At 43.3% G+C, this 25,587-nt stretch overlaps 1 pseudogene; it reads right to left on the bottom strand.

The window, feature by feature from the left end:
* Nucleotides 1–18,535: 18,535 nt before the first annotated feature.
* Nucleotides 18,536–18,810, bottom strand: LOC128057476 (centromere protein S-like; annotated as a pseudogene).
* Nucleotides 18,811–25,587: the final 6,777 nt, after the last annotated feature.

The following is a 25,587-nucleotide window of genomic DNA, read 5'->3' as shown; positions in this document are numbered from 1 at the left end:
AAAACTCAATAAAACAGGATATCTCCCTCCCATTCAGTGAACCATGAATGTGGTTTCTTTTTTTTTTTTAATGAATGTAGTTTCTAAGTGAAATAATCTATTTTCTTCTTTTGTTGGCTGCTCAACTTGTGGGATCTTAGTTCCCTAACCAGGGATTAAACCTGGATCCTTAGTAATGAGAACTCAGAGTCTAAACCACTAGACTGCCAGGGAATTCCCAGCAGAGTTGTTTTCTAATGGTGGATGCCTTAAGGGGATTGTACATGTATGTTACTCTCTGTTTTCTCTGTAGGTTCTGGTCACATGTTGTAGGGAGAGTCAGGCACCACGTAGTTCCAGGTAGATCCTATAATAAATACTTCACTTCCTCTGTGCAGATCTAATGCCTCGTTCCTCTGGGCAAGTTTAATGTTTTTCTCATAACACAGCTGTAATACTCACCAATAAACATTCCCATAACTTTACGTAAAAGAAGTGATATTGCGTTTAACTTACCTATTAGGCTTTGACTTTATAAAAATGTAAGACTTTAGTAAATTCAGCCATCTTTAACAAATAGTATATAATGGAGATACTGTCAGGAGGATAAAGAGAAAAATGTGGGATATGGTATCAAGTGTGATGTCAAGATTGCAGGTTTTGGTACCTGAACAGCCAGGGTATTTTGATTTACATATTTTAGAGAACTTTATTTTAGTCTTCTAGAAATTTCCAGGCATTGTTATTATTTTCAGGAAGCTTTGAATCCTGCCAAACATGATCTCATATGTCAAAACTTTGAGACGGATGAGCCCAGATATATGCCTATTGTAAAAATTGAAAATGGCCCAGTAGAAGGGAAGGTTTTATCAGGGGAGGATCAGATGTCCAGCCACACAGATCTTGCAACAATTTTTGATGAAATCACTTTTTCCCAAGTCTCATTCTCTTCGCTAGAAGTTAGGATATTCAGTAATTGCTGCACCTTGATTTGATTGGATTTGGGTCCTGAATCAGATTAACCAGACTGTCAAGAAGCAAATATATAAAAGTCATTGATATATATATACACATATATAATTAATATATAAAAATATATATATATATAAAAAGTATATAAAAGTCATGGATACACTAACTTGCAGTTAGAAAATGGAGCTTTTGCCTTTAGGCGGGAGCCCCACGGCCCAATTCCTCCCTTGCAAGTGAAGAGTTTGGATCAAGTATCGAGTACCCCAGGTTTGAAGGATGCCACCCAAGAGCCTGCATCCCAAATCACATGGGGACACTTGGGGAGCCAGCCAGCCAGCCTTGTCATCTGCAAGTCCTCCAGGACCACGTTAAACAGAGGAGCAATTTCAAATGGGCATTCCAGCACTTCCATGGCTAGTCACCTCCCAAGGTCAGCACTGGGGAAACAGGCAAAAACACCCCTCCTCTAGTTTCTCCTTGAAAGGTGGTTTACCGCATACTTTCCCAGCTACTGCCTGAAGGTCCAGCTTCTAATCGGCCTTTGTGTGGATGCCATCTGGGATTCTCCCAGGAGCCCCCAAGCACTCCTCCTGCGTGTTCTCTAAAGCTTGCTCCAGTGATAAAAACCAAGTCTCCAACTTCTCTGTGGAAGGAGCTTGTCTACACATGCAGCACCCGAACTGTCTTTGTGCCAGCTGAGGGCCTAGCTCCCACATCGTCAGCTTGCTCTGGAAGCCAACAGCACCCAGCTTTCACAACTACCCTGGGCCACATGAAACTAAGGGGCAATTTGACCCAAAAATGTCAGCCGGCTCAACACAGAGGAAACTGACAAAACTGCGAGGCTCTCACTTTCTTCCTAGAAGGTGTTCGCATACTTTTTCAGCTTGTGCCCAAGGACTGGGCTTCAGATTAGCCCATTTCTGGGAGCTGATGGACATGTAGTTAGTCACCGTCTGAGGGACTGAAAGGGCTTGTGGGGACTTCTTATGTCTTCTCCCTATAGCTCACCCCAGCCATGAAGCCAAGTCTCCGGATGCGCTTCTCAACATGTCTAGCATGCCATCTTCTATGGCTGCAAGCTGAGGGACTGGCTGCTAAGTCTCCTAGCTCTGGGAGCTGATGGGGTTCAGCGGTTAGTCCCCTGGGACGACAGAGAACAGAATTTTCTATGGGTGCACAGGTGTTTCTGGCAGGGATTCCCTCTGGCTGAGCACAGAGCGAGCAGGCTGAAATACCCAGCTCTTGGTCTCCCTTTGATCAGGGCTACAAACACTGTATACCTAACATCCTGACCTTCCCAGTTGCTGCCTGAAAGTCAGGCTTCCAATTAGCCTGCACTGGGGACTCAGAGGGACAAACATTTGATACAGTCCTCTGGGAGCCTGAACATGTATGTGGGTATTTTCCATGCCTTTGGTGGAATATCTCATCTTGGCACATCCTGATCTAGAAGCCACCAAGAACAAACACTGACTTAGATAACCGCAAAAGTTGGAGAGGCGACCAGGTGCTCAAGTCATGCTGACTGACAAGATTTATCTTGAACACATGGCCACTCCTTCGCTACTGGGGAAGGGGAATCCCCTGGTGGGCTAGTGTTCAGGGCTTTGCCGTTCCTCTGCTGGGGGCCCAGGTTCGATCCCTGGTTGGGGAATTAGGATCCTACAGGCTAAGTAGCAAAAGCAAAAGACTGGGAGAGATGATTGCTTAATTTGATGAAGAGAAACCAGTGCAGAGAGTCAAAGAAAACTAAGAAATAAAGGAATATGTTCCAAACAAAAGAAGATAAAACCCAGGAAAAGACCTTAATGAAATGAAGATAAATGATTTACATGATAAAATGCTCAAAATACTGGTCACAAACATGCTCACAAGGTCAGGAGAAAAATGAATGAATAAAGAATGCATGACTTTCATCAAAGAGACAGAAAACATGAGATACTATCTTATCTTGAAAGTGTGAAAGTGAAGTCACTCAGTCGTGTCTGACTCTTTGCAGTCCCATAGACTGTAGCCTACCAGGCTCCTCCGTCCATGGGATTTTCCAGGCAAGAGTACTGGAGTGGGTTGCCATCTTAGTTATATTTTAATTAATAACTTTTAAATTAATTGATTTTATATGTGATCTTATATATTTTAATAGTTTTATTGAGATATAATTCATATACCATATAATTCCCTTACTTATAGCATATAATTTAATAGTTTTTGTTTATTTAGTGTTGTGCAACCATCATTACAATTAAAATGTAATTTTAATTTTTTCCCTTCGCTCTAAAATAGAAACCCTGTATCCATTAGCAGTCATTTCCCATTTTCCCTCAACTTCCCCCACTTCTCCAAGACCTACACAACCACTAGTCTACTTTCTAAATCCGTATGAAATAGAGACACAGACACAGAGAATAGATATGTGGTCCCAGTAGTTGGGGGGATGAGGGTGGTGATGAATTGGGAGTTTGGAATTGATACACATACACTCTGTGTGTGTGTGCTCAGTTGCTCGGTCACATCCTGCTCTTTGTCATGGACTGTAGCCCACCAGGCTCCTCTGTCCATGGAATTCTCCAGGCAAGAGTACTGGAGCAGGTTGCCACTGACTACTCCAGGGGACTTCCTGATGAGGGATTGAACCCTTGTCTCCTGCATTGCAGGTGGATTCTTTACCACTGCGCCAGCTGGGAAGCCCGACTGGGAAGCTGCTGTACGGCACAGGGAACTCAGCCGGGCACTCGGTGATGACCTAGAAGGGTGGGATGGGGAGTTGGGGGGAGGCTTAGGGGGAAGAGGATATAGGCACACTTACAGAGGATTCACTGACTTAATGGACATGGTTTGAGCAAACTCTGGGAGGAAGTAAAGGACAGGGGAGCCTGGTGTGCTGCAGCCTATGGGGTCACCAAGAGTCGGACATGACTTAGCAACTGAATAACAACAACCATATTTTATTATACATTCTCCTTTGATGGACATTAAGGCTTTTCCCACTTTTTGGCTATTATGAATCATGCTGCTATGAGTATTCACGTACAATTTTTTGTGTGGATGTATACTTTCAGTTCTCTTAGGCATATGTGTTTAACTTTCTGAGAAACTGCCAAACTTTTTCAAAGTTGCTGCACCATTTTGCAATTCTATCAGCAATGTAAGAAGGTTCTGGTGTCTCCACATTAACAACTGTTATTTATCTGTCTTTTTTATTATAGCCAACCTAGTATGTATGAAGTGCATTCTCATTGTGGTTTTGATTTACCTGGTATCAAATGGCTAAAGACACTGAGCACTTTTCCAAGTGCTTCTTGATCAATTGTATATCTTATTTAGAGAAATGTCTTCTCAGATCCATTGTTCATTATTTAATTGGATTTTCTTTTCATTAAGTTGTAAGAGTTAAGCCCACCTGGGCTTCTCAGGTGGCACTAGTGGTAAAGAACCTGTCTGCCAATTCAGGACACGTAAGAGACGTGGGTTTGATCCCTCAGTTGGGAAGATCCCTTGGAGGAGGGCATGGCAAACCACTCCAGTATTCTTGCCTGGTGAATCCATGAGAGGAAGAGTCTGGAGGGTTGCAGTCCATGGTATCGCAAAGAGTCGGACATGACTGAGCGGCTAAGCACACAGAAGAGTTCTTAGTATATTCTGGATACTATTGCCTTATCAGATGTGTGATTTGCAAACATTTTATTGCATTCTATACGTTATATAGGCTGTTGTGTCCTCCTCAAAATTCATATGTTGCAGCCCTAATTTCCTAGGACCTCATTTTGTGTCTGTGTTTGGGGATAGGGCGTTAATGGAGGTAATTAAGTTAAAAATGAGGCCACCCATAGGATGGACCCTACTCCAATCTGGCTGGTGTCTTTATAAAAAGAGGAAATTATGACACACATAAAAAATACAAGGGATGCGTGTGCACAGAGGAAAGTCACGTGAGCATGTACTGCAACAGTGGCCATCGGCAAGCCAAGCAGATAGACCTCAGTAGAAGCCACACTTGCTGGCCCTTGGGCCTCTAGCCTCCCAGATTGTGAGAAAAAACATTTTGGTTGTCTAGGCCCTCCTGGCTATGGTATTTTACTATGGCAGCCTTACAGACTAATATGTATTTTGACATTGAAAGTTACGGCTGTTTCAAATACTTAAAAATGTGAAAGCAGCTTTGGAACCGGGTAGTGGGTAGAGGTTGGAAGACTTTTGAGTTCATGTTGGAGAAAGCCTAGGTTGCCTCAAGAAAACTATCAGTAGAGATATGGATGTTAAAGGTGCTTCTGGTGAGATTAATGCAGAAAACTCAGTGTTCTAGTGCTGAATAGAATCTTGGAGTCAGAGTTTTGGGTGCAGTAGAAAAGAATAGCTCTATTGCTTTGCCAGGCAAAGGGGTACACAGCAGGGTCCTGGCCTCGAAAACCGTGTATCCCCACCTGGGAGGATTTGGTGAGAAGTTTTATAGCAAAGGTTCAAGGGTGGGGTTGCTGATAAGATTAGGATGTGTGCAGGGCCTGTACTCCTTTTATCTGGTCTCAGGTAATCTTTTCGCTGAGTTTCTCTGGTTCCTTTAATCTGGCCTCAGGTGGTCTTCTTTGGAAGGAAGAATGCTGATACGTTAGGCATGCGTGCTAAGTCGCTTCGGTTGCTTCAGTCGTGTGGACCGCAGCCCGCCAGGCTCCTCTGTCCATGGGATTTTCCAGGCAAGAACACTGGAGTGGGTTGCCAGTTCCTCCTCCAAGGGATCTTCCTGATCCAGGGATTGCACACTCATCTGTTTTGCCTCCTACATTGGCAGGTAGGTTTTTTTGTTTTTGTTTTTTACCACTAGCACTGCCTGGGAAGCCCATCCATTTGTTGGGGCGGGGCGGGGGGGGGGTTCTATAGAAGGTTTAAAGATGTTGTTACGTGCATCCCTTGCAGTGGAACCAGGATCCTACCCCAAGGCTGCACTGTTGGTTCTTGGCTGTTATTCCCGGGTCTCTGCATACCCTCCTTTCCCTGATTAGCAGCTGTTTGAACCTGCCCTTTGGGACTGATGGAAGGTCATGGCAGCTGGAGTCTATTCCGTACAAACAAGGAACAGGGAACAGAGAAAGGCTTCTTCCCTAGGATCTCCAGAGGGTCCTACTTGGTTTCAAGACCTCAGAGGAAAATAAGTGTTAGTCACTCAGTGGTGTCTGACTCTTTGCAACCTCATTGATTGTAGCCCGCCAGGCTCCTCTGTCCATGGAATTCTCCAAGCAAGACTACTGGAGTGGGTACCCAATCCCTTCTCCAGGGGATCTTCCCAACCCAGGGATCAAAGCCATGTCTCCTGCATTGCAGACGGATTCTTTGCCCACTGAGCCACGTGGGAAGCCCCAGATGGAAATAAGGAACATGTTATTGGACATTGGAAGAAGGATAATCCTTTTATAAAAGGGCAGTGAATTTAGCTGAATTGTGTTGGAGTGTTCTGTGGATGGTAGAAACAAAAGTGATGAACTTGGGGGTTCATCTGAGGACATTTCTAAGCAAAGGGTTCAAGGTGCGACTCAATTTTCCCTTGTTGCTTGTAGTAAAATGTGAGAGGAGAGAAACTGAAGAAGAAAATGTTAAGCAAAAAGGAACCAGAAAGTGAAAAGATCTGGAAAGTTCTCAGCCTATCCTTTTTGCAAAAATATGAAGAGGAACATTCCAGAGATAACATCAAGGGTACAGCCGAACAATCCCTTGATGAAGAAATGTGGACGTGAGTTCTGGCTTCAGTCAGCCTGTCCTCAGACTCCAGGAAGGAGACACAGTGGAGGGAGGTTATTGAACTGAGATTCTCAGAAGGGATGACAGGGCTAATTTCTGTGAACACACCTTATCTTTCAAGAAAAGGGAAGAATGGCCCTGAGGGTGATTCCCAAACTGAAAGGACAGCCATTCCCACTGGGCTCCGCCTTTCAGCAGGCCAGAATGTCCCAGGCCTCAGAGGTGGGGCTGCTCCCTGGAATTGAAGGGGTGGCACCTGCCTGGGTGGGCCTGAGGTGGGAGGATCGAGCCCAGGAATAATATTCTTGAGCTTTAAAATCAGGGAATTTTTTTCCTACCAAGTGTTGGGCTTGCTTGGGTTCCCTGGGCCCTTCTGTCCAATTCCGCCCTTTTGGAACAGGAATGTCCATTGTATGCCTGTCCCACCATTGTCCCACTTATTTTGGAAGTAGATAATTTGCTGTTACAGGTTCAGCACCAAAGAGGGCATTTTGCCTCAGAATGAATTAAACTTCAAGTCTGTCTCACACTTGATTTAGATGATATTTAGGGAAACTTGGGATTTGAAACTGATGCCATAATGAGTTAAGATTTCTGAATTGTTGGGATGGGGGTGAATATATTTTGCATGTGGGACAAACGTGAATTTGGGGGTCCAGATGGTAAGCGGTTATTCACTGAATAATGTCCCCCTAAAAATTATATCTGAAAACTTAACTTCCAGTACCTCAGAATGTGACGAGATTGAATAGCCATTCCCTTCTCCAGGGGATCTTCCAGACCCAGGGATTGAACCCGGTCTCCTGCATTGTAGGCAGAGTCTTTACCGTCTGAGCCACCAGGGAAGCCCCCAAATTTATATCTGAAAGCTTAATTCCCAGTACCTCAGAATGGGACTGTATTTGAAATGGGGCCTTAAAAGAGGAAATTCAGTTAAAAGGAAGTCACTAGGTTGAGCCCTAATCCAATCTGACTGGTGTCTTCATAATAAGAGGAGATTGGGACACACGAAGAAACATCGGGGATCCACACGCATAAGGAAAGACCAGGTGAAGACACAGAGAAGGCGACATCTTCAAGCCAAGGAGAGAGGCCCAGAAAATACCAAACCTGCTGGCACCTCCATCCTGAACGGAGAGGAAATTTATTTTTGTTATTCAGGCCATCCTGGCTGTGGTGTTTTGTTATAGCAACCCCAGAAAACTAGTACACCGCTGGTTATCTTTTCACTTTTGTGTGTGTGTGGCTACACTGTGCAGTCTATGGGATCTTAGGTCCCCGACTGGGGACTGAACCTGTGCGTGCTGCATTGGGAGTGCAGAGTCTTAACCTCTGGACTGCCTGGAGAAGGGATTGGCTACCCGCTCCAGCATTCTTGCCTTGAGAACTCCATGGACAGGGGAGCTTGGCGGGCTACAGCCTATGAGGTTGCAAAGAGTTGGACATGACTGAAGGACTAACACTTTCACATTGCAACACTCAGTTCAGTTCAGTGGCTCAGTCATGTCTGACTCTCTGCGACCCCATGGACTGCACCGCGCCGGGCTGCCCCATCCATCATCAACTCCCAGAGCTTACTCAAACTCACGTCCATTGAGCCGGTGATGCCAGCCAACCATCTCATCCTCTGTCGGCCCCTTCTCCTCCTGCCTTCAATCTTTCCCAGCATCAGGGCCTTTTCCAGTGAGTCAGTTCTTCACATCAGGTGGCCAAAACACTCAGAATGATAGAAATTACCCTAAAAATTGACCAACCAGTTTTGTCTATTTCATTTCCATGGCATTCCTAATAGATTCATATTTTGCTTGAATACCGCCAGTGACAGGGAATATTCATTATTTTGAAGAAGGCTCTCCTTTTTTTTTTTTTTTTTTGGCTGCACCAGATGCTTTGTGGGATCTTCATTTCCACACCAGTCATGGAATCTGGGACCCTGCAAGTGGAAGCTGGAATCCTAACCACTGGGCTACCAGGGAATTCCCCAAGAGTTCATTATTTCACTCTTCTAAATTTGTGTCTCCTTGCTTGGATTAAGAAAAGAAAAGGAAAAAACCCCACAAGATTTTCCAAGTTGAGGAAGAAGATGGAGTCTAGGGTTTAGGATACCACTAGATGTACCACCCATCCACTCGCCTTGTTATTATTTGTTTTACGTGAGGAACACTGTTCTGTCATCTGCTGAAAGCGGTGTAGCTGAAAGCGGTGTAGATTATTAGCTGTATCATTGACTGGAAAAATCAGGTCGGCAAAGATTTCATGAAATGATTGCTTCTGATAGTGCTTTTCAATTTTGAGACCTCCTGTGTCATTATTTTAAACAACCCAGCCATGATAAGCCATAATGTGAGTAAGTAGATAATGATCCCGGTAGGCCACATGTGATAATTTAGCGTTATGATTAAATCACCTGTGAAGCACAGGAGCCCATAGGAAAGTAAACATATCATACTTCTCATCGAAGCAAATATTGTTGTATCAAAACAAATCAGAACAATTAAGAGTATTATAATAATTTTAAATTTATTTTTTCATGCTATACTTGAGGAAAGATGGATTCAATTCCAGGAGAATGAAGAGGTCTTATGAGGGTCTTCTAGTTTTAGATTTCGACTATGTGTAGAACCCTATTCAACGCTCTGTAATGTCCTATATGGGAATAGAATCTAAAGAAAGAGTGCATAGATGTGTATATGTACCTGACTCACTTTGCTGTACATCTGAAACTGACACGTTGTAAATCAGCTATGTGTGTGTGTGTGTATGTGTGTGCTAAGTCACATCTGACTCTCTGGGACCCCATGGACTGCAGCCCTCTGGCTCCTCTGTCCATGGGATTCTCCAGGCAAGAATACTGGAGTGGGCTGCCATTTTCTTCTCCGGGGATCTTCCCGACCCAGGACTTGAACCTGAGTCTCCTGAGTCTTTTGCATTGGCAGGTGGATTCTTATCACTGAGCCACTTGGGAAACTTATACTCCAATAAAAAATAAAAATAAACTTAAAAAATAAAAGAAATAGATTATACAGATTCTTTTTGGAGTAACAAGTTATATCTTAAATTTTGGGCAAAATTAAAATTTTTTATATGTGTATTAAAGAGATATTCAAAGACAATAAAATTTAACCACTCAAAGCAAAACATTCATGCATTTTTCAGTCTATTCTTGATTGGTCATTTGCTTGCTGAATTTGAAGATCATTTCCTTTTTGACTCATATATGTGTTTTGATGCTTAACCAAGGTCTTTACCTCATCCTTGTCTCATCATGGGAACAATTAAGATTTTATGGATCTACACTCACATGTTTCTTTCATGTTCTAGTTTGGATTACTTTCATTTTGGCATACTTCCTTCCAGCCTTCTATTGAAGATGTTCTTTTCCATGGATTTTATAGATCATCCTATACACATGATTTTGTGTGATTTTGCCATACTATCTTATTTCACAGGTTCTCCCAACACATTTGTACATGTGTGCAGACTAATATGATAAAACATATTATACAAAGATGCTTGTATACATCCTATATATACAAGGATCCTTATTACAGTGTTTTTAATTACCTTATTGCTGTTGTTCAGATGCTAAGTCCTGTCCAACTCTTTGTGACCCCATGGACTGCAGTATGCCAGGCTTCCCTGTCCTTCATTATCTCCCAGAGTTTGCTCAAACTCATGTCCACTGAGTCAGTGATGCCATCCAACCATCTCATCCTCTGTTGCCCCCTTCTCCTCCTATCGTCACTCCTTCTCAGCATCAGAGTTTTTTCCAATGAGTTGGCTCTTCGCATCAGGTGGCCAAAATATTGTAGCTTCATAGCATTATATTTAAAAAGTCATTAATGTTCATCAACAAGCATTCAGATCCTAAACTTATAAATACAAATTCAGTAAACAGACATTTCTACTACAGAATCTTGTGCAGCCATTAAAAAGAATGCGGTGGGTCTGTGTGTCTTGAAGTGGAAACTGGTGTAGACTTTGTTGTTTGGACTGTGTGGCATCTGAAACCCCTTCCTGTTTCGATAACCTGAGATTGTGAAGTCTCCAAGGGACCAGGTTTTTTCTACAAAAGTGAAAAAGTGTGAGGGCAGGTACTTTCTCAGACTCCTGGCAGAGAGAGCTTGTAGGCAAAATTCCTGAGCATGTACAGTCTTTTATAGGACTTTGAGTCTCGAGAAGTGACACAAAGAAGCAGGGTATTTAGAGTTCTTTCTGGTCATGGCAGCAGTAGTGGAAAGAACGTCTATGTTCTCGGGCTGGAGAGTCGCAGCATGTTAACAAGATCCTTTAATGGAACTTTTCACTTTCAAAATTTGTATTGCACATTACTGACAAGGGTGGACACTGGGATTATACTAAGTGAATATGTCAGACAGAGAAAGACAAATACCACTTACACGTGAAATTTAAAAAATAAAGGAACAAAACCAAACATAAATACAGATAACAGATTGCTCGTTACCAGAGGGGCAGAGGTTGTGGGAGAGAGCGATATGGGTGAAGGAGGTCATTTATATGGTGACAGATGGTAACTAGACTCATTGCGGTGACAGTGTACACAAATGTTGAATTATGGTAAAGAATCTGCCTGCCATGCAGGAGACATAGGTTCAGTCCCTAGGTCAGGAAGATACCCTGGAGAAGGGAAAGGCAACCCACTCCAGTATTACTGCCTGGAGAATCCCATGGACAGAGGAGCCCGGTGGGCTGCAGTCCGCAGGGTTGCAAAGAGCTGGACACCACTGAGCGATTAACACAATTTCCACACACATGAAACCAGTATATTATATACCAATTTTACCTCAATTTAAAAAAAGAAAAAAGCAGTAAAACAAACAAACGAAACACCTGGTATCATGTTCAGTTGGTTCAGAATTCAACGAGTGCAAAGGAGAAGTCCCCCCGCCACACTGCCTGTTTCCTCCAGTCCTTCTTATCCCTGTTCCCTAAACACCTAGTTCTCTCTTCTTTTTTTTTAAAGCAGTCACTTTTTAAAATCCTTTAGATTTATTTTTGGCTGTGCTGGGTCTCTGTTGCTGTTTGGCTTTTCTCTAGCTGCTGAAAGCGGGGGCTACTCTCTAGTGGTGCAAGGGCCTCTCTTGGCAGTGGTTTCTCTCGTTGCAGAGCATGGGCAATGGGCAATGGGCAATAGGCTTGCAGGCTTCCGTAGTAGCGGCATGTGGACTCAGCAGTAGCACAGGCTCAGTAGTTGTGGTGCATGAGCTTAGTGGCTCCACGGCATGTGGGGTCTTCCCAGACCAGGGATCGAACCCATGTCCCCTGCATTGGCAGGCAGATTCTTTACCACTGAGCCACCAGGGAAGCCCCTAAACACCTAATTTTCTTTTCCAATGTTCTTAATTTTGTGTGTGTATCCCTTTAGAAATATTTTATGGACTTATTACAGTGTATGTATCTTTCTCTTTCCCCCCTTATTATTATTATTTTTTAACTACAGTGGCATCATACTATGTAAGTTGCTTCTGATCTCGGAGCACATTCTATATCCTAAGTCAGGAGCCTGTTTGCTCTTTTTTGATGGCTACAGAGTAGACATTACATTTATTGTTGTTTAGTTGCTCTGTCGTGTCCTACTCATTGTGACTTCATGGACTGCAGCATGCCAGACTTCCCTGTCCTTCCCTATTTCCCAGAGTTGGCTCAAACTCAAGTCCATTAGTCAGTGATACCATCCAACCATCTCATCCTCTGTCACCCGCTTCTCCTACTGCCCTCAATGGGCAAAGTATTGGAGCTTCAGCTTCAGCATCAGTCCTTCCAATGAAGGTTGATTTCCTTTAAGATTGACTGGTTTGATCTCCCTGCTAGTCCAAGGAACTCTCAAGAGTTTTCTCCAGCGCCACAGTTTAAAAGCATCAGTTCTTTTGCACTCAGCCTTCTTTGTGGTCTAACTCTTAAATTTGTACATGATTACTGGAAAAATCATAGCTTTACAAATGTATTATAGTTCAATCAGTTTGTACTGGTGGACATTTAGCTGACCTACAATCTATTGCTTTTACAAATAATGCTGTTGTGAGTACATTTGTACTTGTTATCTTCCATGCCTCTGCCAAAATACCTGTAGGATAAATTTCTCAAAGGATATGCATATTTGGAATTTTGATGAGGTTTTACAAAGTTTCTCCTCAGTAAATTTATACCAATTTATGCTTTCACCAGCAATGGGTAGTGGTGCCATTTCCCCACAAAGTGTTATTAGACTTACTAATTTTGCTCTGACTTTATTTTGACCTTTAGTTCTGGCTGCTTGAGAAATTTTGGTCTTCCTGCACATTTTCTGAGTTGATTCTTTGCCTTCCCAACAAATTCTTTTTTCACAGTCTTTATTCCTTACTTTACTTTTTCTTTCTTTACCAGAGGAAGTTTCTGTTCTTTGCAACCAAGAATCTGGACTGGTTTGACGTCTGTGTTGCATTGTTCACAGCGAAATCAAGTCAGGGCATAATATGCTTATGTGTGTGTGTGTTAGTTGCTCAGTCATGTGACCGCATGGGCTGCAACCTGCCAGGCTCCTCTGTCCATGGGTTTTCCAGGCAAGGATACTGGAATGGTTTGCCATTTCCTTCTCCAGGGAATCTTCCTGACCCAGGGATCAAACCCAGGTCTCCTGCACTGCAGGCAGATTCTCTACCAACTGAACTACCAGGGAAGTCCCAATATGCTTATAGTGATTCTCATTTTTTTTTTTTTTTTTGGTTGTTATCCAGCTTGTAGGCTCATAGTTCCCCAACCAGGAATAGAACCTGTGCCCCCCACCCCCGCCCCCCGCCCACTGCGGTAGAGTCCTATCCACGAACCTCCAGAAAATCCCTGGTGATTCTTCTTTTCATGAAAACAAAAATTGAAACAGGGGCTTCCCTGGTGGCCCAGTAGCTAAGATTCTGCGCTCCCAATGCAGGGGATTCAAGTTCGGCCCCTAGATGGGAAACTTGATCCCACAAGCCGAAACTAAAGATCCCATGTACTGCAACTAAGACCCGACTCAGCCAAATAAATAAATATTTTAAAAAAATCAAAACAAAATCACATGCATGTAGGTATCTAAAAGAAATAGCAGAAGGACTCATCCTAAACAGTGGCTGGTTACTTCTGGATAGAAAAGTGGACAGGGGACTTTAGGAAAACACTTTAGCTTTCCCCCTCATACACTTGATTGTTGTTGACATTTTTTACAATGAGCATGTGTAATACTTTTTGAGATCTTAAATTAAAGAATTAGGACCTTAAAAACTCTTCTCAAATGTCTTAAATTACAGTGTTGCATTAATTTGCTTGGGCAACTGTTACCAAATACCACACACTGGATGGCTTCTTAGGAATTTATTTCCTAAGAGTTCTGGAGGCCAGAATTCTGAGATCAAGGTGCCAGCAGAGCTGGTTTCCCCTGAGGCTCCTCTCAGGTTGCAGATGGCTGCCTTCTTGGTATGTGCTGGTTTGGTCTTTCCTCTGTGGTTATGCTTAGTTTCATTGAGTTAGACAAGGCTGTGGTCCTAGTGTGATTAGATTGACTAGTTTTCTGTGATTATGGTTTCGGGGTGTCTGCCCTCTGATGCCCTCTTGCAACACCTACCGTCTTACTTGGGTTTCTCTTACCTTGGACGTGGGGTATATCCACAATAATCACGATGGTGTGATCACTCACCTAGAGTCAGACATTCTGGAATGTGAAGTCAAGTGGGCCTTAGAAAGCATCACTATGAACAAAGCTAGTGGAGGTGATGGAATTCCAGTTGAGCTATTTCAAATCCTGAAAGATGATGCTGTGAAAGTGCTGCACTCAATATGCCAGCAAATTTGGAAAACTTGGCAGTGGGCACAGGACTGGAAAAGGTCAATTTTCATTCCAATCCCAAAGCAAGGCAATGCCAAAGAATGCTCAAACTACTGCACAATTGCACTCATCTCACACGCTAGTAAAGTAATGCTCAAAATTCTCCAAGCCAGGCTTCAGCAATACGTGAACCATGAACTTCCAGATGTGCAACCTGGTTTTAGAAAAGGCAGAGGAACCAGAGATCAAATTGCCAACATCTGCTGGATCATGGAAAAAGCAAGAGAGTTCCAGAAAAACATCTATTTCTGCTTTATTGACTATGCCAAAACCTTTGGCTGTGTGGATCACAATAAACTGTGGAAAATTCTGAAAGAGATGGGAATACCAGACCACCTAACCTGCCTCTTGAGAAATCTGTATGCAGGTCAGGAAGCAACAGTTAGAACTGGACATGGACCAACAGACTGGTACGAAATAGGAAAAGGAGTACGTCAAGGCTGTCTATTGTCACCCTGCTTATTTAACTTATATGCAGAGTACATCATGACAAATGCTGGGCTGGAAGAAGCACAAGCTGGAATCAAGATTGCTGGGAGAAATATCAATAACCTCAGATATGTAGATGACACCACCCTTATGGCAGAAAATGAGGATGAACTAAAAAGCCTCTTGATGAAAGTGAAAGAGGAGAGTGAAAAAGTTGGCTTAAAGCTCAACATTCAGAAAACGAAAATCATGGCATCTGGTCCCATCACTTCATGGGAAATAGATGGGGAAACAGTGGAAACAGTGTTAGACTTCATTTTGGGGGGCTCCAAAATCAGATGGTGACTGCAGCCATGAAATTAAAAGACACTTACTCCTTGGAAGGAAAGTTATGACCAACCTAGATAGCATATTGAAAAGCAGAGACATTACTTTGCCAACAAAGGGCCATCTAGTCAAGGCTATGGTTTTTCCAATGGTCATGTATGGATGTGAGAGTTGGACTGTGAAGAAAGCTGAGTGCCAAAGAATGGATGCTTTTGAACTGTGGTGTTGGAGAAGACTCTTGAGAGTCCCTTGGACTACAAGGAGATCCAACCAGTCCATTCTGAAGATCAGCCTTGGGTGTTCTTTGGAAGGAATGATGCTAAAGCTGAAACTCCAGTACTTTGGCCACCTCATGCAAAGAGTTGACTCATTGGAAAAGACTGATGCTGGGAGGGATTGTGGGCAGGAGGAGAACGGGACGACAGAGGATGAGATGGCTGGATGGCATCACTGACTCGATGGACGTGAATCTGGGTGAACTGCGGGAGTTGGTGATAGACAGGGAGGCCTGGCGTGCTGCGATTCATGGGGTCGCAAAGAGTCGGACATGACTGAGCAACTGAACTGAACTGTGGTTGTGCATATCCAGGGTCTCTCTCTATATATCCTAACCTCCTTCTTATAAGAACTGTAGTCATACAGATTATAGCCCATGCTAATTGCCTCATTTTTAACTTAGTGAGTGAGTAAGTCTCTCTTTAAAGGCCCTGTTTGCAAGTTCAGTAATATTGAAGTACTAGGGGGTTAGGGCTTCAAAATACTCATTTTAGAGAAACATGATTCTATTCGTAACAAATGTCATTTAAAATTGGTCAAGCTAGAGACTTCCCTGGCAGTCCAGTGGTTAAGACTCTGTGCTTCCTCTGCATGGGTCTGACCTCTGATCAGGGAACTAAGATTCTGAATCCTCTCCCCTCCTCTGCCAATATAAGTAAAAAATAAAATTGGTAGAGTTTTTATAGCTTTAACATGTAAAGAGCTTATAGTCATCACTCCATCCATCACAAGGAGAAATAAGTTGTACAAACTTTAAAATCAATAACTTAGATCAATCAGAAAACTGAGGTCTGAGGACAACCCACGATTCCCTAAACTGGAGAGACAGATAAATACAGAGAACAGAAGTCAGCTTACCTGAAATATCGTAAAAAGCGCTGGAGCCAGGACTTATAGAAACACTCAGAATGTAATTGGCAAGTGGCTGGAGTGTGGATTCGTTTAGAGCTGACTCCTGGGAACCCAGTCTTTGATTTTACCTCTGCCTCTGAGAACATTATCAGTTCTCACCGTGAAGACTCCCAGTGGCTCAGAGGGTAAAGAATCTGCCTACAATGCGCAATTCACAGGAGACTCGGTTCGACCCCTGGGTCAGGAAGGTGCTCTGGAGGAGGAAATGGTAAGCAACTACATGGTATTCGTGCCTAAAAAAATTCCCACGAGCAGAAGATGCTGGCAGTCTACAGTCCAAAGAGTCACAGAGAGTCAGACACAACTGAGCACGCACGCACCAAAGGTGCCTCATAGTGAAGAGCATAGTGAGAAAAGTTCCCTCTTGTTTGGCCAGGGAAAATTAACTCTTTTGAAATATGCAAAAGGGGAGAAAGTAGTATTTTGAAATACCCCCGAGAGCTTCCCTTTTCCACATTAAGGCCTGCTGTCAAGGGAAATTGTTTTATCAGACCCATAGCTAATGGAGGAGGAGGGAAACAGTCAACTCCAGTACTCTCCAGTCTTCCCATGTCACCTAAGCAGGGAAGAGGGGAAACTGAGAAGCATTTGTGAAGGTCACAACCCAGGGCAACAGGCTCAGAGAAAGACCGAGACTTACTCATCAGGTAGGTTATAGACTGCTTCCGTTCCCACCGTGTTGATGAGGTTCCTGTATAGTAACAGTGGATCACAGCTGAAAGAAAAGCAAGGCTCAGATTCTATTTGAGGAAGGATTTCTAGGGGACTCTCCCTGGCAGTCCAGTGGTTAAGACTCAGCCCTGCCATAGCAGTTGGCATGAGTTCAATCCCTGTTCAAAGAACTAAGATCCCACATGCTGTGCAGCCAATAAAATAAGATAAAGTAAAACAAAATAATAAAACAATCCAATGTTTAAAAAAAAAAAGTCAGGTGGGGAATTTCTAGAGAAACCCAAGACAACAGGGAAAACAAAAATAAGGGCACTTGAGCAAATTGAAACCACTGACACAGCTTTGCGGGTGTGCGTGCTAAGTCACTTCAGCTATGTCTGACTTTGCAACCCCGTGGACTGTACCCTTCCAGGCTCCTCTGTCCATGGGATTTCGCAGGCAAGGATCCTGGAGTGGGTTGCCATGTCCTTCTCCAGGGGATCTTCCCGACCCAGGGATCAGACCCACGTCTCCTGCACTGGCGGGCGGGTTCTTTACCACTAGTATTATCTTGGAAAGCCACTGATAGCTCTGCTGCTGCGGCTAAGTCGCTTCAGTCGTGTCCGATTCTGTGCGACCCCGTGGACTGCAGCCTACCAGGCTCCTCCGTCCATGGGATTTCCCAGGCAAGAGGACTCGAGTGGGGACTTACAGCTCTAGGAAACATTAAAACACTGCTTAACTCCTAGTGAATAAAATACAGTCTCACACTGCAGCTCTGCTTGCCTACTTCTTTTATCCAATATACCTTGTGTGGCTTTCAATGGAAAATTAAAAGGCACGCTAAAAGATAGAAACACACTCCAAAGAGATCAAGCAAACATCAGAAACAGACACAAATAGGGCAGAGGGTTTGGAATTATCTGAACGAAACTTAAAATAACTATGATTCATGTGCTAATGGCTCTAATGGAGAAAGTGGGCAACTTGCAGGAACAGATGAGTAATGTAAACAGAGATGGAAATTCACAAAATCCAAAGGAAATGCTAGAAATAAAAGCACTGTAAAGATGGGGACCTCCCTGGCGATCCAGTGGTTAAGATTCTGTGTTTATTTTTTTTCTTTTTGCTAACATAATTTTATTAATACAATAGATACAATTTCCAACATATACCATTCAAACACATGCCCTTTTCGCGCGTTTCATTAAGACATGGAACTATTTTGCTTAAGAGTTTCCACTTCTCTTTTAAACCAGCTTTTGTAGTCAATGACTTGGAGAGTACAATACAAAAAGCACCCAAACCTTTTGTCTTTTAATCTCCACTTATCCTTTCAGAACCCTCGATTGGCAATATGTGCTTTTAGCCTCTCTGCCTGCTGAAGGCTGCTTTCTCCAAACAGCAACAGGGTTTAATTCTCACTTTCTTCTACACCAGCCTCTGCTAACTCCACTGAATTTCTGTTTTCATCCTCCAACTTCTTCTTCTTCTTTGCTTTTCTTTCCAGGTTAAGCTGAGCGATGTCTTCATTTTTCTCTGTGATGTATTTTAGCAGTGAATGACTCCTTCTGGCTAAGAGCTTCACGTCTTCAGTGTTAACTGTGCTTCTTTTCGCAGGTCTGTCGGTAAGAGAAGCTTTGCTGCCCCTCGGACCACTCCTCCTCCTCCGTCATCACCACGGGGGATCCTGGCAGGCGCGCCAGGACAGAAAGACGCCGCCTGGGAGACCTGGTCGGATTTTCCCCGCCGCGGCGCCGGGCGACGGGCCGCGCTCAGATTCTGTGTTTCTAATGAAGGGGGAGTGAGTGCAGTCCCTGGTCAGGGAACTAAGATATCACATGCCACAAAACATGGACAAAACAAAAAAACCCGAGAACACAAAACACTGTAAAATGAAGAAGTTGATGGGCTCATCAGTAGACTGGACATTGTCAAGTTAGTAGCTAGCTTGAAGGTATGTCCATTTCACTTCCCAAAGTGAAATGCAGAGGAATAAAATGAAAACAAACAACCAATCACAGCCACAACCCTGGAACAGAATATCGGAGACCAGTACAATTTAAGAGTGAACGCTAATGGAAGTTACAGACCGAGGGTGATCGTGAGGTGTCCATGGGTCCATCAGTTGCAAACAGTGTCCCACTCGGTGAAGGATACTGGTAACGCTGGAGTCTGTGCGTGTGTAGGGACAGGGCTACAGAGGAACTCCCTGTACCTTCCTTTCAAATTTGCTGTGAACTTAAAAAAACTCTTCTAAAAAAATCCATTTTACCTAAGAAAATGGAGGCACAGAGGGATTAAATAACTTCCCTGAGTTCTTACCAAGGTCCATTTGGTACAAAACAGAATTTGGCCGTGAGTTGGTCTGGCATGAAATCTTTTGTCTTTAACCAGCACACCTTTCTTTCTTTTCTGAACCTTATTGCTCTTTTTACCTAACAGTGTATCTTGCAGATCAATCCAAAACCACAGGAAAGGCTCTTTCCCACTTTTTTTTTTTCCTGCTGCAGCCTGAGGGACCTAAGTTCCCAGACCAGAAATCAAACCTGTGGCCCCTGTATTGTGAGCACAGAGTCTTAACCCCTGGACCACCAGGGAGAGCTCATTTTAGAACGCTTTCTAATTTAACCAGTTATATATATATGTGTATATATATATATATATGTAATATTTTTTCTTGTCCATTATGGTTTTTAAATATTTTTACTTTTTTGATGCCTACTTTTTATGGACTACAAGATATTTTAAAATATTTTTGAGCCCGATATAGTAACAAATTTATTTGACAAAGCAAATATCCTATGCACTCTGGTTTATTGCAGGATATTGAATACAGTTCCCTTGTGCTATACAATAGGACCTTGCTGCTTATCCATTCTGTATATAATAGTTTGCATCTGCAAATCCCGAACTCCCAGTTCACTCCCCCTGCCACCTTGGCAACCACAATTCTGTTCTCTATATCTGTGTCTGTTTCTGTTTCATAGGAGATACATTTGGAAAAGATCCTGATGCCGGGAAAGACTGAGGGCAGGAGGAGAAGGGGGCGACAGAGGATGAGATGGTTGGATGGCATCACCGACTCAATGGACATGAATTTGAGCAAGCTCCGGGAGATGGTGAAGGACAGGGAAGCCTGGCGTGCTGCAGTCCATGGGGTCGCAGAGAGCTGGACACGACTTAGTGACAAGAATAACAACAGGTAAGTTTATTTGGCTTCCCTGGTGGTTCAGTGGGTAAAGAACCCACCTGCAAAGTGGGAGGCCTGGGTTGGATCCCCGGGCTGGGAGGACCCCCTGGAGACGGGAATGGCTACGCACTCCAGTGTTCTGGCCTGGAGGATTCCATGGACCGGGTAGCCCGTGGAGTTGCAGAGAGACCGACACGACTGAGCGACTCTCGCTTTATCTGTGTCCTCTTTTAGGGTCCACATGTAAGCGATAGTGTAGCATTTGTCTCTCTTTCTGATCTACTTCACTTAGTATGAGTATCTCTAAGTCTATATATGTAGATGCAAATAGCATTATTTCATTCTTTTTTTATGGCTGAGTAATTTTCATGAAAAAAAAGTGTTAGTCACTCAGTTGTGTCTGACTCAATGTGACTCAAAGGACTGTAGCCTGCCAGGCTCCTCTGTCCTTGGTTTTCTCCAGGCAAGACTGCTGGAGTGGGGGGCCATTCCCTTCTCCAGGGGGGTAGCTTTCATGTATATATATGAAAATGCCGCACGACATCAGCCACTCGTTGATGGACAGTTAGGTTGTCTCCATGTCTGGGCTATTGTGAATAGTGCTTCTGTGAACATGGGGGGTGCATGTATCTTTTTGAATTACAGTTTTGTCTGGATATATGGTCTGTGGGTCATATGGCAATTCTTTTTTAAGTTTTTTGAGGGAACTCCATGCTGTTTTCCATGGTGGCTGTACCAATTTGCATTCCCACCAGCCGTGCAGGAGAGTTGGTTCCCTTTTCTCTACACCCTCTTTAGCATTTGTTATTTTCAATGATGGCCTGGTGTGAGATGGTACTTTTCGGACTGGTGTGAGATGGTACTTCATTGTAGTTTTGATTTGCATTTCTCTAATATTTGATTTGCCTTTTATTTGCATTCTCTAGATCTGATTTGCATTTCTCTGATAATTACTGATGTTGAGCATCTTTTCACATGATCTTTTCAGCTTTACAGTTTTCTTTGCTGTGCAAAAGCTTTATAAGTTTGATTAGGTCCCGTTTGTTTATTTTTGCTTTTATTTCTATTTCTTTGGGAGACTGACCTAAGAAAACACTGGTATGATTTATGTCAGAAAATATTCTCTTCTAGGAGTTTTATGATGTCATGCTTTATGTCTTTAAGTTTATGTCTTAATGCTTTACGTCTTCAAGCCATTTTGAGTCTGTGTATGGTATGAGGGTGTGTTCTAACTTCATTGATTTACATGCAGCTGTCCAGCTTTCTCAACACCAGTTGCTAAAGAGACTCGTTTCCCTATTGTATATTCTTGCTTCCTTTGTCAAAGATTAATTGACTGTAGGTGTATGAGTTTATTTCTGGACTCTGTTCTATTGATCCATATGTCTGTTTTTGTGCCAATCCCACACCATTTTGATTGCTTTAAGTTTGTAGTATTGTCTGAAGTCTGGGAGGGTTATGCCTCCTGCCTTGTTCTTTTTCCTCAGGATTGCTTTGGCAATTCTGTGTCTTTTATGGTTCCAAGTTAATTTTAGGATTATTTGTTCTAGTTCTGTGAAAAACATCATGGGTAATTTGACCATGAATCACACTAAATCTATAGATTTCTTTGGGTAGTATGTCCCTTTTAACAATATTAACTTTTCTAATCCAAGAGCATGGGATATTTTTCCATTTCTTTAAAACCTTCAATTTTCTTAACACTTTATAGTTCTCAGCTTATAAGCCTTTCACCTCCTTGGTCAGGCTTACTCCTAAGTATTTTTACTATTTATTTTTATATTTTGGATGCAATTTTAAAAGGGATTTTTTTTTTTTTTTTTTTGCTTTTCCTTTCTGAGTTTCATTGTTAAAGAAGTACAACTGATTTAACCAGTTTTATATTGAGAGACACTAAGGATGCTTCCAATCTGATTTAGGAATAATGTTAGATTAACCTTATACCTGTCATTCCTAGCATGTGTGAGAGCACCTATAGGATAATAAATTTTTTGAAGTGGAATGACCCGCTATTACATTAATGAAGAAGTGAAGTGAAATCGCTCCGTCGTGTCTGACTCTTTGCGACCCCATGGACTGTAGCCTACCAGGCTCCTCCGTCTGTAGGATTTTCCAGGCAAGAGTACTGGAGTGGGTTGCCATTTCCTTCTCCAATTACATTAACAGATATGTGCTTTTAAACCTTGGTATTTTGAAAACTTGCTCTATTGGAGGTTGTATCCATCTGTACTGTTCTACAAATGTACGTGTTGGATATGACATAGTAAAAGTGGGTGTGGTCACATGAGACCGAGGCTTGGGAGGACAAAGTTTATTATTCTGACAGATCTCAAGAGTGGAGGTGACCACATGCCACTTGGGGCTACAGGGTAAGCGCCAGATTCTGGCAGAGCACAGGAGCAAGGGAAAGGTCTAGGTCAAGGTCTTTATTGGGGTTTGTGCGGGAAAGGCAAGGTAGGGGAGAATACACAATTTAGGATTGGCTAGTCTGAACAATAGGTCTTCCCTGATAGCTCAGTTGGTAAAGAATCCGCCTGCAATGCAGGAGACCCTGGTTTGATTCCTGGGTCAGGAAGATCCCCTGGAGAAGGGACAGGCTACCCACTCCAGTATTCTTGGATTTCGCTTGTGGTTCAGCTGGTAAAGAATCCACCTGCAATGCGGGAGATCTACGTTTGATCACTGGGCTGGGAGGATTCCCTGGAGAAGGGAGCCCACTCCAGTATTCTGGCCTGGAGAATTCCCTGGACTGTATAGTCCATGGGGTTGTGGAGTCAGACACGACTGAGCGCCTTTCACTCACTCAGTCAGTCACTCACTCAGTCTGAACAATTCCAGTGGACTTCGAGCTATCGACGTGGTCTCTAGTTGCCTGGGATCCTGCCCTGGGATGCCTTAGGGCAGAGGAAATATTGGACTGGTGAGTGAGAATTCGATTAAGAGGTGATTGCAGCAAGAGACCTGGGATTAGCTGCTGTGTGAGAAAGATGTGCTCCTGGGCAAGCCCTTTGTTCTAAGGGGGGTTGCTGAGGGTCGGACACGACTGCGCGACTTCACTTTGACTTTTCACTTTCCTGCATTGGAGAAGGAAATGGCAACCCACTCCAGTGTTCTTGCCTGGAGAATCCCAGGGACGGGGGAGCCTGGTGGGCTGCCGTCTATGGGGTTGCAGAGTCGGACACGACTGAAGTGACTTAGCAGTAGCAGTAGCAGTAATCCTGGGAGAAGCAGTCTCTCCAGGTTGCAAACTTTTTAAGATGTAGGAACATCATAAAATACAGAAAAAAAATTTATTGCATAGGCTTTAATTAACAGCATACAGGATCACCTGTTTTCCCACAACTTCACCAACACTAACAAACTGATGTTTGGTAATCTGGTGAAAAATGACAGCCAGTTGTAATTTTGAGTCATCTATATTTCTTTTTTCCTTCCTTTTCTTCTACTGTTTTTCTCATTCATTCCCTAAAATATTAAGTGCTTACAATAGGCCAGGTACTTATGATGTGTGAACAAAATAGACAAGGCCCTTGCCCTCAGGAAGCTTACATATCAACAACTGTATATATAGGGCCCATTAGGGTGAAAACGACACGACTTTAGAGAGACATAAAAAAAAAACAACTCACTAACTGAAAAGACAGTGTTGATAGATGAGAAGAATTAATGTCAAAAACAATGATGGCAATTATTACCAATTCAATAGGTTGTGGTATGGGAAAAGAGTATTTTGGGGGACATGCAGAGGTGGCAACTTGAAATAATACATAGGAGCATTTTGAAACAGAAAAGTAGTATGAGGGGTACCTGCTTTACCAGATGTTAAAACATACTATGAAGACGTAATAATGCCACCTGTGTGGTACTGGTACAACAACGGAGAACCAGAAACGAACTCTAGTTTAAATATGATGTACCTGTGTGAAAGTAAGTACCACTACTTTGAAATGCAGGGCTGAATGAAGCACAAGCTGGAATCAAGATTGCTGGGAGAAATATCAGTAACCTTAGATATGCAGGTGACACCACCCTTATGGCAGGAAGTGAAGAACTAAAGAGCCTGATGAAAGTGAAAGAGGAGAGTGAAGAAGTTGGCCTAAAGCTCAACATTCAGAAAACTAAGATCATGGCATCTGGTCCCATCAGTTCATGGGAAACAGTGGAAACAGTGGCAGATTTTATTTTGGGGGGCTCCAAAATCACTGCAGATGGTGACTGCAGCCATGAAATTAAAAGACGCTTACTCCTTGGAAGGAAAGTTATGACCAACCTAGATAGCATATCAAAAACCAGAGACAATACTTTGTTGACAAAGGTCCATCTAGTCAAGGCTATGTTTTTTCCAGTGGTCATGCATGGATGTGAGAGTTGGACTATAAAGAAAGCTGAGCACTGAAGAATTGATGCTTTTGAACTGAGGTGTTGGAGAAGACTTGAGAGTCCCTTGGACTGCAAGGAGATCCAACCAGTCCATCCTAAAGGAGATCAGTCCTGAGTATTCATTGGAAGGATTGATGTTGAAGCTGAAACTCTAACACTTTGGCCACCTGATGCGAACAGCTGACTAATTTGAAAAGATCCTGATGCTGGGAAAGATTGAAGGAGAAGGGGACGAAAGAGGATGAGATGGTTGGATGGCATCACCGACTCAGTGGACATGAGTTTGGGTAAACTCTGGGAGTTGCTGATGGACAGGGAGGCCTGGTATGCTGCAGTCCATGAGGTGGCAAAGAGTTGAACATGACTGAGCAACTGAACTGAACCTTGATTAGTTTTTTACTCCTTAAAAATTTGGGGGACTTTCCTGGTCCTCCAGGCTTCCCTTGTGGCTCAGTTGGTAAAGAATCCGCCTGCAATGTGGGAGACCTGGGTTCGATCCCTGGGTTGGGAAGATCCCCTGGAGAAGGGAAAGACCTTCTGGCCTGGAAAATTTCATGGACTAAGTCCATGGGGTCGCAAAGAGTTGGACACAACTGAGCGACTTTCACCTTCACCTTCCCTGGTCATGCAGTGGTTAAGATTCTGCTGCCAGTTCAGGGGACCTGGGTTCGATCCCTCGTCGGGGAACTAAGATCCCACGTGCCACAACTACAGAGCCTGTATACTGCAACTCCTCAGCTCACACTCTAGAGCTCGAGCACCACCACTAGAGAAGCCTGCGTGCTGAGATGGATCCAGGTGTCCTAAGGATTATCCACATGTACCCACAGTGTTAAAAAGCTTAGGGGGAAAACACCCACAGTGGCAATAGGGGAAGAGG

Source organism: Budorcas taxicolor, chromosome 12 (assembly GCF_023091745.1).
Source record: "Budorcas taxicolor isolate Tak-1 chromosome 12, Takin1.1, whole genome shotgun sequence".
In the NCBI taxonomy this organism is placed as follows: Eukaryota; Metazoa; Chordata; class Mammalia; order Artiodactyla; family Bovidae; genus Budorcas; species Budorcas taxicolor.
This window is presented reverse-complemented; position numbering and strand designations above follow the sequence as displayed.